This window comes from Lynx canadensis, chromosome A3, assembly GCF_007474595.2.
Source record: "Lynx canadensis isolate LIC74 chromosome A3, mLynCan4.pri.v2, whole genome shotgun sequence".
NCBI classification, from domain to species: Eukaryota; Metazoa; Chordata; class Mammalia; order Carnivora; family Felidae; genus Lynx; species Lynx canadensis.
This window is the reverse complement of record NC_044305.1, coordinates 35,680,917-35,699,681: the sequence shown is the minus strand read 5'-3', so window position 1 is coordinate 35,699,681 and position 18,765 is coordinate 35,680,917. Positions and strand designations below refer to the sequence as shown.

General features: G+C 38.9%; 1 protein-coding gene across 2 annotated transcripts in view; it reads right to left on the bottom strand.

Moving 5' to 3' along the window:
* SNAP25 (synaptosome associated protein 25) overlaps positions 1-3,780 on the bottom strand; it is an 86,720-nt gene extending 82,940 nt beyond the window's left edge. For both annotated transcript variants that reach the window (XM_030310097.1, XM_030310096.1), the window contains exon 1: positions 3,634-3,780. The gene's annotated coding sequence lies outside the window, so the exon portion shown is untranslated. The remainder of the gene's footprint in view (positions 1-3,633) is intronic.
* Positions 3,781-18,765: the final 14,985 nt, after the last annotated feature.

Sequence of the window (18,765 nt, the reverse complement as noted above, 5' to 3'; positions counted from 1 at the left end):
ATTACCAGCATGGTATATTCAAGGCCTTCCATAGAAGGCATCAAGTCTCTGTTCCAGTGTATTCCTCAACGTAAGCTCCCTACTACTCAAATGGATGGCATTTGCTGTCCATAACTTGGGCTTACCTTACCTGTAGTTCTGCCTACGCTGTAACTTTTACTGAGAAGATCTCTCCTTCAACCTCCAAAAGCCAACTGGAGTCCTGCCTCCTTGCTCAGATCATTCGAGTCCACTGCAACAATGTCCTCCTCAGAATTTACCTTCCTTATTTCTGGTCACATTCACTTGGCAAATAATTATATATTCCCTCATGATTTTTCTTCCACTGTTGTATTATATTTTCATTCTGGTATTATTTATTGATTTTATTATTTATTGTTTTTACTAAGATTACTACATGCTAAACTTATTGAGGTCAAAGACCATATAAACATGAGACTTTATATCCTCCATGGGGTTCATTTATGTATCTGGTACTCACTGATTGGTCAATATCTTCCTATTAGGTTGGTCCTTGCTGACAAGGGGTGACACTGCAGAAATGGATCTACGCTGAGGCTGACAACACCAATTTTCTTACCTTTATAGAACTGAAAAGCAGTTCCATGATGGGAGAAAAATAGTTTATTCATAGTGCATCATATAAAAAGCAGATTTATCTATTTTTATCCTTCATGTCTCCTTTTTCAACCTCTTTCTCAAGTTACCTCTCATTTCTACTAATCATCAAAACCTACATGTTCTGCTGAAGGCTGGCTGCTATGAAAAGAGGTGCCACTGGCAGAAATATCAGTTTTCTGGTTGATAACCATCACTCTGGGGTTAGCACTTAGAGTTTAGGAATGTCTTTAGACAAGCTAATTAAGGGGCAATTTATTGTGTTTGTGTATGTGTGGTCGTACATGTTTAACAGAGTAGAAAAAAATTGTAAATTCTTGGGAGATTTTACCATGGAGAGGTTAAGGAGATTATAAATGGTTTCGTATTCTGAATGCCAAGGTGATAATGCAGAAAATGCCAATGAACAAACAAGCAGGTAGCATCAGAGGGTCTGCATGAATGTTTCCTGGCACATCCTTGTGTCCATCTGTTCCTGCCCCTTCTTGCCGTATTGCCCTGGATGTTTAAAATTTTAAACTTAAAATAGAAAAATCTCTTCATTTCCCCCCTGAAGCTTATCAATAATATAAATGTTAAATTCATGCTTAAATTATGTTTTCCTTTAATTTCTCAGTAAGCTGTTCTAGAATTAGCTCCATAATTGTGCACATCGCCACTTCTTCCCAAATATGTGCCCTTTGCCAGCTTCACTGCGGTCTTCTACCTCCACCCCCCATCCCCCCCAGTCTTCCACTAGCAAACAAACCCAGCGGTAATTACTAATGTCCAAGCACGTAATTCTGGCAGCGTTAGGCTTTTTCATTTGACGCAACTACGCAGAGCTGTCTGGACATGCAGCATGAAGTCAAAGCATTTTAAAAGCCTCCTACCCTTTTTTTCTCCCCTCCTCCCATCACTAAAACACAGTTGTTTATTTCGTTTGCGGATTGCAGAGTTAAAAAATTCCTCCACGCAGTTACATACCCCTGAAAATTAATTTTACATCCATATATAGTAATAGATAAACATATATTTATGTGGAAACACATGGTTATTTATAAAATTGAGAAACACTAGGAAATAAATAGCTGGGAATGAAAATATCTTATCTATATGGACAGGGCATTTTAGCAGCTCTAGTATAGAAATAATCAGAGTTATGACGAACAAAAACAATCCAAGATCTTATTGTGAGGCTTTTCAAAGGATCATGACAGCGTTTCTTTAATGCGTTGCATATATTCTTACATATGACGCTGTTACTCTTACTTAACAACTATTCAAATAGCACAGTTTTGCTCCTGGTCATTTTATGCCTATTTTATTTATATCAAACAGCAGGAAACATCCCTGTGGTAATTTGTGTTCACTCAGAGGCCCCAAGCCTCAGAGTAGAAAATGGTTAAAGTACTTATCACTGCCTCAGCAAAATCCCGCAGTGCCATAATAGAAATTGCAGTAGATCTTTAGGTCAGAGTCCGGTTTCAATCTAACACCTGCATTACCCTGAAGGACAAAGTTGCATTTTCCTGAGGAAAACCGGTCTTAATGATGTCAAAATCAAAAACTATCAGCCTGAGATAACCAATGTCCATAGGAAACACTTCCACTCACTCTGAAACCATGGCCAAGGAGATTAAATCTACACCCTACAGGACCAATAATATTTCTCAGAGATGTATTTGTGTGAGTGTGTGCTTATGTTCATGCCTAATTACAAGGATGGGGGAGAAGGAAGAGGTAGTGGGTTTCATTTTTAAAGTTGATTCTGCTTAAAGTTGATTCTACCCCCATATATTTTTTTTATCAAATAGAAATATATATGGAAATATATCACTTTTGTAAACAGATCATGTTGGCATCTTCATATATACCTCATTCATGTGCACCCGCGGTCTGTAGACAAATATACTCTGTGTTAAAAACAAAAACAAACAAAACCCTTCATATCCGACTGGAGAATGAATGCAGATTTTTTTTTAAAATTTATTTCCTACCTAAAAAAGGGGTAGAAGGTAACATGAAATTTTCCACAAGTAGACTCATTTTTTTGAAGCTATGCAGGAACTGAGGATGGGAGCAGGTAACTACCTGCAAAGGAGTCCTGTGGGAAGGATTTTTTTCCCCCTTTTTAAAAAATTTTAACCTACTATGCGTTCTCTATGAGGGAGTCTCTGTGAGACCAGGGTCTCACAGAGGCAATTTGGCCTCCAGCCCTGAATACCCAGCTCTGGCCAGGCATCTCTGCGGCAGGTAGATGCGGGGCTGCTGCCGACCGCTGTCCGCGGTGCTGAAAGGTCGCGGGCGCCTGTGCGGTCCCTCGGTATTGCTGTCCAGGGTGCTGACTGCGGGCCGCCGCAGTCCCCGAGGCGAGCCCACCCCCGCCAGCCCTCCGCAGAGCCCTCCCACACAGCACGACCCGCCCGCCTCCCGCCAGCCTGCAGTTGACGTGGAGCAGGCGGCATAAATCAAGTCCGCGGGGCATGGAGGCTGCTGCCGCTGCTGCAGCTCAGCTAGCCCGGGGCGGGAACTCCCCCTTCTCCTTTCGCCTCCCCAGCTCCCACAACCTGCCCTCTCCTTAATTCTTCCCTGGATAATAGCGCCTTAACGACAATAGTCAAACTAACAGGGTCAGAACGTCAGGGTTTGTTTGTTTTGGTCTACAGAAAAAAAAAAAAAAAAAAAAAAACCAGCAGCCTAAAGACCTCTGAAAACTGCATCGCAAGATGGAAGAGAGAGAGTCCCACTACTGTTTCGAAAGAGTAAGTTATTATTCGGTACGTATCCTTGCGCTTCCTCCCCATCGCTCCATCTGCAGTGTCCCCATTCCTCCCTTCCCTAAGCAGCTCACCTCGAAAATACTTTATAAAGCCCCAGACAGGAGCTATCCCGACGCGCACACACGGAATACCGCACCCTAGGTGCACAAATACTTGTATTTGCTCAAGCTCACTTGGTCTCCGCGGCTGTGGTCCCCTCTGGGTATGCAGCCATCCAAAACCAGAACCACGACCTGAGGTGGAGGCTCCTTACCTTGGCTTCTTCAGAGGGTGGTGTTCGCCCGGCGCCTGCAGGTCGCAAGTGTGGAGGAGCCGCGGGGCTGGGAGGGAAGGAGAGACAGCGCCTGACCTCCCCGAGGTTTCGTCTTCAATGCAACGTGAGCTCTGCCCTCATCAAAGATGGCCGTCCCTTTTGACGTCAGCAGCTTTTAATAGCCCTCTTCAGGAGGGGCGGGGAGGAAGTGTGTTGAGGGGAGGGCGGAGGGAGGATGGAAGCTGGTGGTGGGAGGGGAGGAGCCGAGATGTGCGGACTGCTTGACTCAGCTCCCCGGGCGCTTTACTGCAAACCTTTGTATTGTAGTCTTTTATAAACACCTGAACGGGACGATTCTTATGACTCCATTTTAACACCCGGGCTCGGGCAAATACATTTATCTCGCGACTGGTTTTCTGATATTCTGCGTGTGTGCGTGTGTCTGTACATACGTATCTGTGCATATATTATATGTGTGTTATATATGCGATAAACATGTGATATATATAATTTTTCTCCCTGCTGAGTTGTCTTTGATTGAGTCATGGAAGGGGAGGGGAAGGCAGAGGAGTAGAAGGGGGCGGGGAGGGAGTCGAGAAGATTTCAGTTGCAATTTGTTTTTTCTAAAGAAGCGGCTCGGAAGGGGCATCCCTGTCAACCCTTGCCAGCTCCATATATGGCCAGGCTACGTGGGCTGCTATTTTTATGAGTGAATTCTTCATTTTATCAAAGCAGCATCGAGTGCTTGGAGTTTGCATTAATGTGGTCAGTTGGGGAGACAGACTCGTACACGTTATTTTAAAATACGTCAGAGCAATTATCTCTGGGAGATATAAAATGAATTGGGAGACGGGGGAAGGAAAAGTAGTTAACCCAACCAGCGTGGGTTTGCTGGAGTTCAAGCCTTGGAGTTGAGAGTTGTTTATAAAGGGCAAAATCGATGACGCTGGTTTTCGGTTGAATTTGCAACCGGAGCCTGGGGCTTTACGTTGGGGTTTCTTAGGAATAGTTCACAGAGTCGCATACGCGCCTTATAGGACCGTCCTGACCTCCAAGGGGAGTGTGGAGGACTGCGGATTCAAGGACCTCTGGGACACTACAAAATTCTGGTGGTTCACTCAGTGCGCAAACCCAGGCTAGGTTGGGGGCCGCTCAAAACGGCGTGGGAGAGAAAAGCTACTTGTGCTGGTCATATGAGAGATTAACAATAATAATCATAAAGCAATAATCCTAACTGTCCTCCTTTGTTGTGTATTAGGCACTGAGGGAGGGCGGGTGGTGGGGTATGCAAATGGTTCCGCGGTGGCAGCCTCTCGGATGATTCACAGGTGTTGGGGAGGCTGTCGCGGGGCTCTCCGCAGGGAGGGAGAGCTGGGGAGCGCGTGGGAGGTGGGGGACCTCGGCTGAGGAACTGTTTGTACTTTTCCGGGAAGGATGCGATTAGAAGTCGTGCCTCGCAATGTGGAAACTTGATGGCCTCTTTCAGGCGATGGAAAATCCTGGTCTCGAGTCCGGAAAAACAACGCACTGCCCCCACCCCTGCCACCACACATACACACACAAACACCCCACCCCCCCACCCCCAGCACACCCGGCTATCTGGCCTGAGAACCAAGCTCAAGTTTTTAATTGCAAGCTATTGTAGAGAGAATCCTAGGAAAAGAAAGAAGGAAAGCAGAGTTATAAGGGGGCGTTTAGAGCCAGCAGAGCTGTAAGAATTAAATAAAGGATGCCTTTAATTGAAATAAGTAGAAGTCATTGTTTCTTAAAGATTCCCTGACCCAAAGGGTATTTTGAAATATTAATGTTTTCAATAATAATTAACAAATACTGTTTGGGTTTTTATTAAAGCTGGATTCCTAAAACAAGGCATGTTGCTGAAATATTCATTAAACATTTAAGATTCTTATACAATAAAGAAGAAGAAAATCTGCACGGTCCTCAGATACTTAATTGGCAATAAAATTTCTAGTTACAGTTCTCACTTTCTTTATAAAGCAAGCTGGAATGGGCTCAGGGAAGTGGTGACAAATGCAATGTCACTACAAAATCCTTTAGAGTCAGGATTTGTTTCCAAAATGTGGCATTTATTTAGCACATAGAATCTTCCTGGGGAAAAGCCTGCAGTGAGGAGAAACAAAATATGTGTAAGGCCCTCAGACTGGAAGTCATTCATGCAGAAAGTTTTGTGAAAGAATGGAGGACTTGGGGGATATTCCAGATTTAAAAGGACAAATAAATAAAGGAAGTACGTCACTGACTAAGGCTCATCCTGCAGGCAAAAGTGATGTGGTAGTCACCAGGGAGGACCGGTTTGGTATTCTGAATTTTCAACTGCTGATGCCCCACACTGACATCTTTAAATATTACACATAAGAGGAAAGAGTGAGACTGATTCAAAGCTTCACAGAAAATACCACAGGCCCAAAGGATTATCTTGTGATGGTGGCAACATTTTCCACTCTCCTGTGCTTAGGCTGAAAACTATACAGGTTAGGAGGTTCTTCATCTTGCTCTGGGAAAGGTAGCAGAGTCTGATTTGAGACATAAACACTGGATAAATATAAGTCTACTAAGGATGATCAGATAGCCCTAAATATATTTTTAATATGATAATAAGATTCCCACCCCACCCCTACCCCCAGGGTTTTCTCATTGCTTGATTAAAAAAAAATATATCAATAGTCATCCTTACCAGTAGGGAACCAACAGATTTAAGTTATTCAGGGTCTATAAAGGTCTAAACCACAGAAGAAAGGTGATGGAAAATTTGCTTTGAAATGATTCAGCTGCCTGTGAACCAACACAAAGAACCAACATGTAGAGTAACTAATGGTTAGGATCTCATTTGATGAGTAATGAGAAAATTACCTGCTCTGCTGGATGGATATTTACACTATGCTAATTCAGTCTCTGAAAGCTTTTTCTGGTACACCATGCCCCAAAGTATTCGAGTTTGTAATAGGTCCAGATCAAGGTATTTAGCTTGTATTTCCCAGGTAAGGTACAAGATGTATGATTGATTAAAAAATTACTACTTCAAAAAGTATAATAATAAAAGTTTTAATAAAACTTTATATCATATGATCTTTCCAAAGTCGATTTGCAAATAGTTTAGTTACTTGCTCAGTTCAGAATCCCCCCCTCTCCAAGGGCCACCTTTGGGATAGGCCTGGCATCCTGTGACTATATTTCAAAACACCATGAGGCACAAGGCTTGGGCACAAGAATATACAATTTGACAGATCAACTGTTTTGATTCCTTGGTTTACTTTCCACGTGGTGTGTTTACCGCATTTTCATTACATGTTCTTCCAGCCCTTACCCCAGCCCCCACCCCAGTCACAGAAAGTGAATAAATAGTACCTGGTGAAAGCTTAAGGGCTGTAGCTCTAAACTCCCCAGGTTTTCCTTATTACCTGAAGCCATTGAGGTAGGGCCATAGTTTGTGAGAAGTAGAAAAAGAACCAGGAGTATTGGTTTCTGTTTCTGGCTTGCCATGTAGAGAAGAAATAAGATTGCACACCCAGAGTTTTAAATAATACTTTGGTTTTTACAAAGAACAGCATTGTAGGAAAGGAGGAGAGTCCTCATCAGCCAGAAGAGGGTAGGTGCTTCCATGCTCCTATTCCTTAAAACATCTACATTGTAGGCTCTCTTTTGTACATGAATGCACCCTAGAACTCTCTCCAATGCCAAGATGTGCCTGTGGTCAAGGAGGGTGGAAGAACCTTGTGTCAACCAGGGATACAAGGAAGGAGAACATAATAGTCAAAATTAGTGAAACTTAAAAAGGCTATTTGAAAGAGATCACAGTATTCCTTCAGGAAATCTTTTAAGAATCTTATTATTCTGTCATCTCTCTGTTTTCTCATAGGTAAAATGGGGACAATAATTATAATCAACTCACAAGGCAATTGTGAAGTACTTAGAATCATCGTATCTGACACTATGAAGTATTGGTTAAATAAAATAAATCTATCAATTTGATGAGACTTTTAACTTTCTCTAAGTAATGACTCATAACTGCTGCTTTAATATGGAGGGTTGATTTTTTTTTTCATTAGCTAATGACTAGATATGTATCATTTAACTCATCTGGGCCCTGGTTTCTTCATCTGTTTGAATTCATTCATTTATTCAACATCTAAAACCTTCCATATGCTTGCCACATATTGGAGTTTAGGTAAAACAGAGGAAGGAACTGAAGACTAAATAACCTGACTAAAGGCACAGCTAATAAATGGTACAGCTGGAATTTGAACCCCATGGTTCAAGTTTATAATCATTATGCTTTAGTACAGACTCTTCCAGCCCCATCAGACTCCTTCCCTATGTATTAGGGTTCTCCAGGGAAAGAGAAACAGAACCAATAGAATGTATACACACACAAATACACACACATGTATTCTCTTTTCCCTGCCCCTCTCTGTGTATGTATATGTATGTATATATATGTGTGTGCGTGTGTGTGTGTGTGTGTATGCAAAAAGACTTATAAGGAATTGGCTTCCATGATTATGGAGGCTGATAAGCCTCAAGATCTGCAGTGTAAGTCAGAAGTTGGAGACCGAAGAGAGCCAATGGTGTAGTACCAGTCCAAAGGCCAGCAAACTTGAGCCTTGGATAGAGATGTTGTTTCAGTCTGAATATGAAGACAGAAAAAAGCCAGTATCCCAGTTTAAAGGCAATTAGGTAGAAGGAACTTTCTGTTGCTGAGCAGAGATTCAGACTTTTTATTCTATTTAGGCCTTTAGCTGATTGGATGAGGCTGACCACATTAGGGAGGGTAATCTGCTTTAGTCAGTCTACTGATTTAAATGTTTATCTTATCCAAAGATACCCTGACAGAAACACCCAGAATAATGTTTGACCAAATATCTGGGCACCTTGTGTCCCAGTCAAGTTGACCCATAAAATTAACTATCAGATCCTCCCTTTACAGCTAACCTCTCTGCCTCAACATATTTTGGCTTGTGTATGACTTTTTTCATTAACAGCTTTAGGGTTCCATTGCTAATGGGATGAGTCTATGGACACTGACCACAAGGTTTGGTTGGGATGAATTCCAAGAAACGGATCTAGGCTGGCAAGATGATTACTTGGGGTAAACAGAAACAACAGAGTTAAAGGAGAAGAGTGCCAAGTATAATCAAGGAAGGAATTTAGAGATCAATACCAAATAAGGAGCATAAATAAGAATTGGGTCAAGATGATGCAGTCAAAATGTACTTGAAAGAGTCAGTCGAGGAAGTCAGAACAGAACAGCAAGGTTGGCCATTGGTTTTGAGGGAACGATAGGAGATTTTAAATAAGAATTTATTTAATAAATAAATAAATAAATAAACAAATAAAAAAGAATTTATTCCAGGAGCCAGGAACTCAGGCAGTGAAAATCATGGTGAGATGGGTTAAGGTGAATAATTCAGGATATGTCTGGGAATGTACAAAGGATATCTGAAACTATTCGATTGGTTTTGGCCATGAAAGACAGCACAATTCTGCTACCTAACACCAGAACATTTATTCAGTTTAATATCTCAGCAGGTAATGTCAATGATCTCCTGGTCATTTCCAATGGACTTCCCATCTTTCTTAACTTCTGCCTTCACTTGACACTCTGTACTGCTCATTCCATTTCTTAAAGTGCTCTATGAAGTGCCCCCATCTCTGTTTCTCTCCCTTGTTTGTTGACTCCTCATTTTCCATAGCAAATGAGTTGAAGCAGCAGAATTGTGGCGCCCAGCAGATTAAGCTGTTCATTTTCCTGAGCTCCACACAAGCCCTCTGGGAGCTCCATTTGTCCATGTAATGTGTCCTGACTCTCCACCATGAAAACTTTTGCACTCTAAGCCAAAGAGAAGAAAATTTAGCAGCTCACATTTGTAAAGGCCTGTACAAATTACAAAGCACTATCACACACATGGTCTCATTTTATTCTCACAATTCTCTGCGATATATGTACAAGCAATTATTATCTCAATTCTAAATTTTTTTAAATTTTATTTATTTAGAGAGAGCATGCACAAGTGGGGGAGGGGTAGTCAGGGAGGGAGAGAGAGAATCCTAAGCAGGCTGTACACTGTCAGCAAGAGCCTGAGGCAGAGCTTGATCTCATGGTTCGTTAGATCGTGACCTGAGCCAAAATCAAGAGTCCAACACTTAACTGCTTAACTGACTGAGCCATTCTATTTTAATTCTAAATTAATACATGAGAATTCTGACTGAGTTTTTTGGACTCCTGTAGTCTTCATGGTAGGAAAATAGGAACCAATGTCCTATTCCTTCCTTCACATGTTATCTTAAAAGAATCTGATTCATGCCCCCTGAGTTTAAGCATTCTTTATGTATGTAGGACTGCTAATTTTATGTTATCAGTCCCATCTTCTCTCATGAGCTTGAGTCATATTCCTAGCTTCTTACTGAATACTCTCATCTGTAGGATCAAGGTATGTCAAACTGAACATATATATGCATCAGTTGGTTTCCTCCACTCTTCTTCATCTCTTACATTCTTAATTAACAATCTCAGTAGGTGTCCTGCTTACTAAATTAGCACTCAGAAGGATCTTAGTTTCGTTCTCCTTTTCTGGCTTTTCTTCATCTTCCCAGCTCTATAGTCTCAGTCACGTACCTTTTCTCCTATCTATGCACTCACTTCTTGGTGATTTTATCCAGTTCTAGAACCTTGAGTGGCATTTATGTGTTAATGTCCTCATATTTACGTATTCAGCCCTGATTTATCTTTTAAACTTCAGCTTGTCCATCCGACTTCCTACTCAATGCCTGAACATAAATATAAAGCAAATATGGATATAAAACCTAGCATGTACCAAGTAGAATTTGAGATTTTTAACTCCAATATGGCTCTCTTCCCCATATTAGTAAATGGCATCTACATTCACCTATTTCTTTAGGATAAAATCTTGTCTTATTTCACTAATCTCTTTCCCGTGAACATCTCATGTGTGAGCAAATGTTGCTCTATTTTCAATACTTTTTCTAAATTCACCCACTTCTCAACCTCTACAGTTGAAGCCACCATCTTTCACTTAGGCTCTTACGGTAGCCTCCTAGTTTGTCTCCTAGCCCCTATTTTTTCATATAGCTATCACAATGGCACTTGCAAAAAAAAAAAAAATCTTTCTCAAAAAACATTTAATGGCTCCTATGACTTTTAGAAGTCCTTCTCCTAACCTACAAGATCAGGCTTCTGGCCACCTCTTGAAACTCATTTCCCAACACTCTCCTTATACTTATTTCCATTATAATCACACTGGCCTTCTTGTTGTTCATTGTACAATCAAATGAACTTCCACCTCAGGACCTTTGTATTTGCTATTACCTTTACCTGAAACATTCTTCCCCAGATCTTCTCATGTCTCACCTCCTCAAATGCTACTTTTCCAAAGGAGTCTTCTCTGACAATCCAAATTAGCTAATCATGCTAATCTCCAATTCACTATCATTCTTTATTCTCTTACCCTGAATTATTTTTCTTCATAGCACTTTTCTCCTCTTGACATTATATATTTGTTTATATATATTATGTATAATATATATAAGTCTATATCTCTATCTATCTATCTCTATATAAAGGTAACAGTTTTTAATGACATTAGTGTTTCCTTTGGGTAAAGTATTTTTTGTTTCTAAATAATGTGCAGATATTGCTAATTCTTGACTCATAAAATAGACTATCATTGGGTTTATTGTTACGACCAATGATAATCAAGCTCTCTTATATTACCCCTTTACCCTTTCCCTATCCTCTCAATGCCATGACTTTTTGTTAAATGATGACTCAGTTATTAATATGAATAGGTTAGCATTGTTAATCCCACACAATGAGTATGCTTCTTCTTTTGCATAATATCCCACTTTACTTGAAGGTTTTAAGAGCTTCTATAGAGGAAATAAAGATGGTTGCTTACAAAGAAACACGAATTACATCAACACCAGACTTCTCATCAGCAAATCTGGATGATAGGAGGGCAATGGAATAAATCTTGAAGTGTTAGAAGAAAAATAAGTTGCAGTCTATAAATCTCTATTAAGCTAAAATGTTGATAAGGAATTAAGGTCAAAATAAAGACATTTCCAGAAATACACAGATTCAGGATGCTTACTTCCTGTGCACTCAGTCTGCAAATAAAAACATTTTCTGAGGATTGTACCCCAGAAAAACAATACACAAAAAAACACACAAAATGCAGAAGGCTAGGGATTTAGTAAATGTTAGAACTAATGTAGGATTTATTTCTCCTAGGATCAAAACTAGGAAGCAAGTACAGAAATAAAACAGTAAAAATTAGATAACTTAACAAATAGTGTAATTTAAAAGGTGTATTAGTCTGACAATGACATAGGTCTCTTTGAACAATAATAAAAATAAAAGTGTCCTATAAATGTCAGGAAAAATGAAAGCTTACCATACATTTTTGGTCCAAATATGACACAATTTTAAGCAAATTTTTAAAAAATGTTTATTCATTTTTGAGAGACAGATGGAGTGAGAGCAGGGGAGAGGCAGAGAGAGAGGGAACCACAGAATTTGAAGTAGGCTCCAGGCTCTGGGCTGTCAGCACAGAGCCTGACATGGGGCTCAAACCCACAAACTGTGAGACCATGACCTGATCCGAAGTCATATGCTTAACTAACTGAGCCACTCAGGGGCCCCCAGTTTTGAGCAATTTTTGATGGAGCTTAAGGAAAGAGCTTCTATCTGTCCTTTTTGTTTGATTATTTTCTTTGTGTGAAGATTTGGTGTCATAGGAATATTTAAAGAGTCACTGCTTGGTTCTGCAGTGAATAGTATTTATATGATCATAATGCTATAAATGCTATTTATTGATTTTTAAAGTTTATAATCAAGTGGTAGATCAAGCACAAGAAACTTCACTATGTTTTCCTAACAGAATCTAAATGTTATGAGTCCTAAACTATAAAAGCGGTGATAGAACTGTCAGAATGTGGTAGTTAAAGGAGGGAGCTGAGGAGGCGATAAGGTGGAGAGGTGTCATTTAATATACAAGCCCCAATTTACTAATTTTCTGTGGTAAAGGTTTAAGAGAATTACTCTAAAGTTGATAGAAGAAAGAAATAAGGTTTAATCATATTACATGATTATATACAAAGTTATATATAAAATCAATCAACAGAAAACAAAAATTCAATGAAAGTAACAAAGTTTGGGTGTTTGAATAAAAGAGAAAGAGCCAGGGCACCTGGGTGGCTCAGTTGGTTAAGCATCTGACTTCAGCTGATGTCATGATCTCAGGGCTCGTGGATTTGAGTCCTACATCAGGCTTGTGCTGACAGCTCAGAGCATGGAGCCTGCTTTGGATTCTGTGTCTCCCTCTCTCTCTGCCCCTCCCCCACTCATGCTCTGTCTCTCTCTCTCTCTCAAAAATAAATAAACATTTTTTTAAAAAATTTTAAAAAGAGAGAAAGAGTCAATTAGATGATGTTCTAATCTTTAAAAAGGAGAGTTAATACATACTATTCAAATTTCAGGCATCAAAAATAGAAGTATGTAATTTAAAATTAAAGTTATAAACAACAAGAAGAACTTAAAATTGAAATATTTAAAGATAGTTTCTTTGGGAAAGAATAAAGACAAAGACTCATGATTTTATATTTTTTTAATTTCTCATTTTTTAATGTGAATATATTAACTCTTAAAAAGAATAGAGATAGAGGTGCCTGAGTGTCTCAGTTGGTTGAGCGTTCAACTCTTGATTTCAGCTCAGGTCATGATCCCAGAGTAGTGAGCCCTCTATTGGGTTCCACATGCTGAATGTGGAACCTGCCTCAGATTCTCTCTCTCCCTCTGCTCCTCTTTCCCACTCACACACATGCTCTCTCGCTCTCTCAAATAAAAAAAAAGTAAAAAAAAATAGAGATAACAAAATTATGAAATTATTTCAAAATGCTTTTAAAGAGGCACACTTGGTTTGTGTGGGCTGGAGTGTTCTCCCTAAATGACTATCTTATAATGCCTTGGCAATTCTAAAAGCTTATTTTCTCAGTCTGTTAAAATGCTATCCACTTTTATAGTGGAGAATAAAAATGAATATTGAAATGTGTTTTTAACCCTTTAGCTAAAGAGAGAGTCTGGACTAAAATTGAAAAGTGAGATGTGAGAGGTAATATCTGGGCAGAAGTCTGGTTGAGAGTCAACATCTCAATAATATAATTGTGTTTATGGGAGAGCCAGTTTTGAATGGTGGAGTAAGGACCTCCAAAATATGTTACTCCATAAAAGCAATAAACTCACTGGCAAAAATTGTCAAAACCAAACAGACTTTTTAGAACTCTGGAAATTAACTAAAGCTATGCAACAATTTGAAGAGCATGTATTAAAAAAAAAAAAAGACAAAAAGCCTAGATCTAAGTAAGAACAGCAAATTTTTTACCATTTAACTTTCTCTATTCCCACCCCCCTCTCCTCAGTTCTGTGGTAGCCTTGAAAGCCTAGAAGCCTAGAAGACAATGAAGGTGGGGGACATAATTGATTCGGAGCTCCCCAGAAGCCCCATCCAAAGAGAATTGTCATTACTTTACTTGTTTGAAAGTTTCCTGGAAACTACCACTCTCAGTGCTTGTCTTTGAAATGACTCAGAACTCAGTGTGAACAGTGTTTTCCCCAGGGCATTTGTCAAAAACAGTCAGCAGCAAATGTTTAACATGGCAGCTGCCTGAGGCAGTAATAGTAGTTGGGGCAAACAAGATGCTGACAAAGAAACTTAAAAGGAAATGCTGAGAAGTGAGATGCACATAGGGGCTTTGAAAAATTCCAATATATTCCTGGGAATCTAGATATTCATACAGATGTATAGGGCTGTGCACATGCCCTGAAAAGATCTGAGAAGGACTTATGCTCTGCATGATCTTGAGATTCTGCAAAAGCAGGAAGTAAAGACTAAGGTAGTGTTGTAAACTGCCTGCTGGAGTGTTGAAACACTACCCTAACACACAGAGGTTCTCTGCAAAGACTGTGAGACCTATTGGTTCAAGGCATTTAAGGAAATCTGTCCATTCATTAGCTGACCACTAAGTTAGCTGAACAGAGACTTTGGGCCACACACAATAAAGAATACAGATTTTACTGAAGTGGTTTAGGAAAATCACTAAACTAACAAACAGTGGCTGTAATAAATGCTAGGAGTAGTGGTGGTGACAGAATCTGATTTCCAGGGTTGTCACATTATACTATTTTAAATGTACAGTTTTTAACTAAGTATTGAAGCATGTAAAGAAATATGGCCCATAAGCAGGATGAAAATGATCAATAGAGACTTCCCATGAGGACACTTAGATACTGGACTAACTAGGCAAAAAATTAAGTTGGTGATTATCAGTATGTCAAGAACTAAAAGAACTAACTCATGTCTACAGAACTAAAGGAAACTATTAGAAAAATAACTCAACCAAATAGAGAATATCAATAAAGAGATAGATATTATTTTTAAAAAGAACCAAATAGAAATTCCAGAGCTTAAAAGTATAGTAACTAAAATGAAAAATTCATTAGAGAAGGACAGTAGTAGATTTGAGTTGGCCCAAGAAAGAACTAGCAAATTTAAAGATAGGTCAATTGAGGTACCTGGGTGGCTCAGTTGATTAAGCATCCGACTTTGGCTCAGGTCATGATCTCATGGTTTGTGGGTTCAAGCCTGCATTGGGCTCTGTGCTGATAGCTCAGAGCCTTGAGCCTGCTTCAGGTTCTGTGTCTCCCTCTCTCTCTGCTCCTCCCCCACTCAAGCTCTGTCTCTCTCTCTCAAAAATAAACTTTAAATTTTTTTAAAAAATAAATAAAGATAAGTCAATTAAAATTATTCAGTCTGAGAAACAGAAAGTAAAAAGAATTTAAAAAATTAATAGAACCTTGGAGACAAGTGGGACACCATCAAGTGTACCAAATATGCATAAAGGGAGTATAAGAAAGTGAGAAGAGAAAGGGATAGGAAGAATATTTGAAGGAATTATGGCCAAAACATCCCAAATTTGGAAAATTACATTAATCTAAATAATTAAGAAACTTACTGAACTTCAAGTAGGAAAACTCAAGGAGATACAAAGAAAAAATCTTGAAAACAGATACAGAAGTGATTCATCTCATATAAGCCATCCTGAATAAGATTAACAGCTGATTTTTCATCAGAAACCATGAAGACAATGGTATGATATATTCAAAGTGTTGAAAGAAAAAGACTTCCAAGCAAGAATTTTGTATTAGCAAATCACTCAAAAAAGAAATTAAGACATTCCTAGATAACAAAAACACCTGAGAAATTTGTTGTAGCACAACTGCCTTACATGAAGTACTAAGCACTGGGCAACCACTAAGAAAATAACTAGAAAACATAGTAAAAGAAACAAAATGACAATGAAATTAAAATGGTACACTAGAAAATATCTAACACAAAAGAAGGCAGTTGGAGTAGAGGAAAAAGACATAAGGCATGTAGAAAACAAATAACAATAGGGGAGACATAAAGCCTACCTCATCAATTGTATTAAATGTAAATGGATAAAACACTTGAATCAAAAGACAGAAATTGGTTACATTGTTCAAATATCCAACTATATGCTGGCTATAAGAGACCCAGTTTATAGTCAAAGATACAAATAGATTGAAAGTAAAAAAGACATAAAAAGATAATGCAAACAAATATAGGAGAACCAGACTGACCATACTAATAACAGATAAAATAGGTCTTCAGACACAAATTATTACTAGAGACAAAGAAGGACATTTTATAATAATAAAAGTGTCAATTGCTCAAGAAGACATAATAATATATACACCACAGCAAAACCACAAATATACTGAAGGGAAAAATAGATACTTCCAACAATAATAGTTGGAGACTTCAACACTCCGTTTTCAATGTATATAGAAGACCTTAATAGAAGATCAATAACGTTCAAAGACTTGAACAACACTAAAACACACTAGACCTAACAGACATCTATATAACATTCCACATTCCACCCAACAACAGAATACACAATCTTCTTAAGTGCATATTGCCTTCTCTTCTGTGCTCATATGTCCAAATCTCTCCCTTTCATAAGGATACATGAAGCCTGATTTCATTTAAGCCTTACCCCAGAAAACCTAGGATAATCTCATCTCAAGGTCCCTAACTTAATCACATCTGCAAGACACTTTTTCTAAATGAAATAATGTTTATAGGTTCCAGAAATTAGAACCTGGTATCATTGGGAGACATCATTCAGCCTACTAGAGGGAGCTTTTTAAAAACACTCATGCTTGTGTACCATTTCCAGAAATTCTAATTTAATTAGGTGGAAGTAGCCCTGGACATTGATAATGTTTTTAAAGCCTCCCAAATGTATCCAGTATTTCAAACTATTGCTGTGGGTAAGCCGTTGATAAATTGGTGAATAGGAGTTACCTTGTTTATTTTCTTTTTGTTTTATTCTATTCACTCAATCTTTTAATTAAATCCCTTTTTCCTTTTAAGACCTTAGCAGAGCTAACCTGCTGCCTTGGTAGTTTCTATTAAAAATGGATCACCATTTATTAACTAATTAATATTAAATTCGTGTTAAATTAATTTATGTTCACCAAGCTAAAAAAATACTAAAGTAATTTTAAAAAGAACTAAGGTAGGGTTTCAGACACATTGCCTGGTGGTTATAGAAATCTTGTGGGGAAAGAGGATATTTCTGGCATGGGAGAGCTGCAGTATACTATGGAAATCATTCTAGACTGGGATCAAGATTTATTTTTATTTCTTTAACAAACATATATCAAATGTTATATATTGCTGGCATAGTTTAAACACTTTACAGATGTAATTCCCTACAATATCATGAAGTTTGCATTATTATAATGTCCATTGGACAAATGAGTACACCGAGACACGGAACAGTTAAGTATCTTCCCAAGGACCCTGTAATAAGTGCCTAGGCAGCCCAGCACCAGAACAACCATGTGCAAACACTAACCCCTGTTCTTTTGTACCTTCTCAGCAATACTGTATGTTCCCATTTCTGCTCTGCTGTATCTGTGCTATGTGGTTTTTGAAAACCGGTTTACCTCTCTGGGCTTGTTTTCTCATTTTTAAAATAGAATATGTTTCTACTTGGAGGTTGATATCATTTTACACAAAGGGTCCAACCAATTGCTTTCTGACTGATAGAAGCATGCTTTTATTTTTCTGACTCCCACCCCCTCCCGTTTCTATTAATTTGCATGCTAGGCTGTCACAGTCTGAGTCAAGGACTGAAAAACATGAGTATCATAGAAAGTCCAGGTTGGAGTAAATCTCTGAAATAGCCTGGTCTGTTCATTTCACAGGTAAAAAAATACTGAGACAGAGGAAGATAGGACCAGTCTTCTAACTCCCAGACAGTGACTTTTGCCACTTGAGTACATGAATTACTGGGGATTAGTTAAGATGAAAATTATGATTCAGCAGATCCATGGTGGTGCCTGAAATTCTGCATCTCTAACAAGCTCCTAGATGATGCTGATGCTCCTGGTCCACATTTTGAATAATGAGGTTTTGATAGAACCCAAAACTTCAGGTCTATGTTATACTTGGGAAAAATAATGTCCACCCAAATCTCTGGGGTCATGACCAATATTATCTTATGAAACTCCATTTGGCTTGTGACCATGGAAACAAGTACAATTACAAACAATTTTGAAATTTGGAGTTTGGAAAATGACCATGTCACGAGTGATGAGGAACAGAAGAGAGAGTGGAAGCTGAGAGCTGAGTGAGGACTTGTGTGGGGTCAGCAAGCTTAGAACATGGGGTGGCTTTGTATATCAGGAATATGTTTCTTGCAAGTTATAGAAATCCAAATTTCAATAACTTAGGCAAAAAAGGCAACGTATTGACACAATTAAAACCTCTAGCGTTAGGTCTGGCTTCAAGCAAAGCTAGATTCAGGTGCTCAAACAATGTCATCAAAAATTAATCTCTTAACATCTGTGTGTTGACTTCATTCTCAGATAGACTCCACTAGCTGTGCTCAATAGCAGAAAAGAGCATGCTGCTTTTCTAATAGTTCCAACAAATATCCCTGACTATTCTTTTCATTGGCTAGTCCTGGGTTATGTGCTTCTTCCAGAACCAGTCACTATGA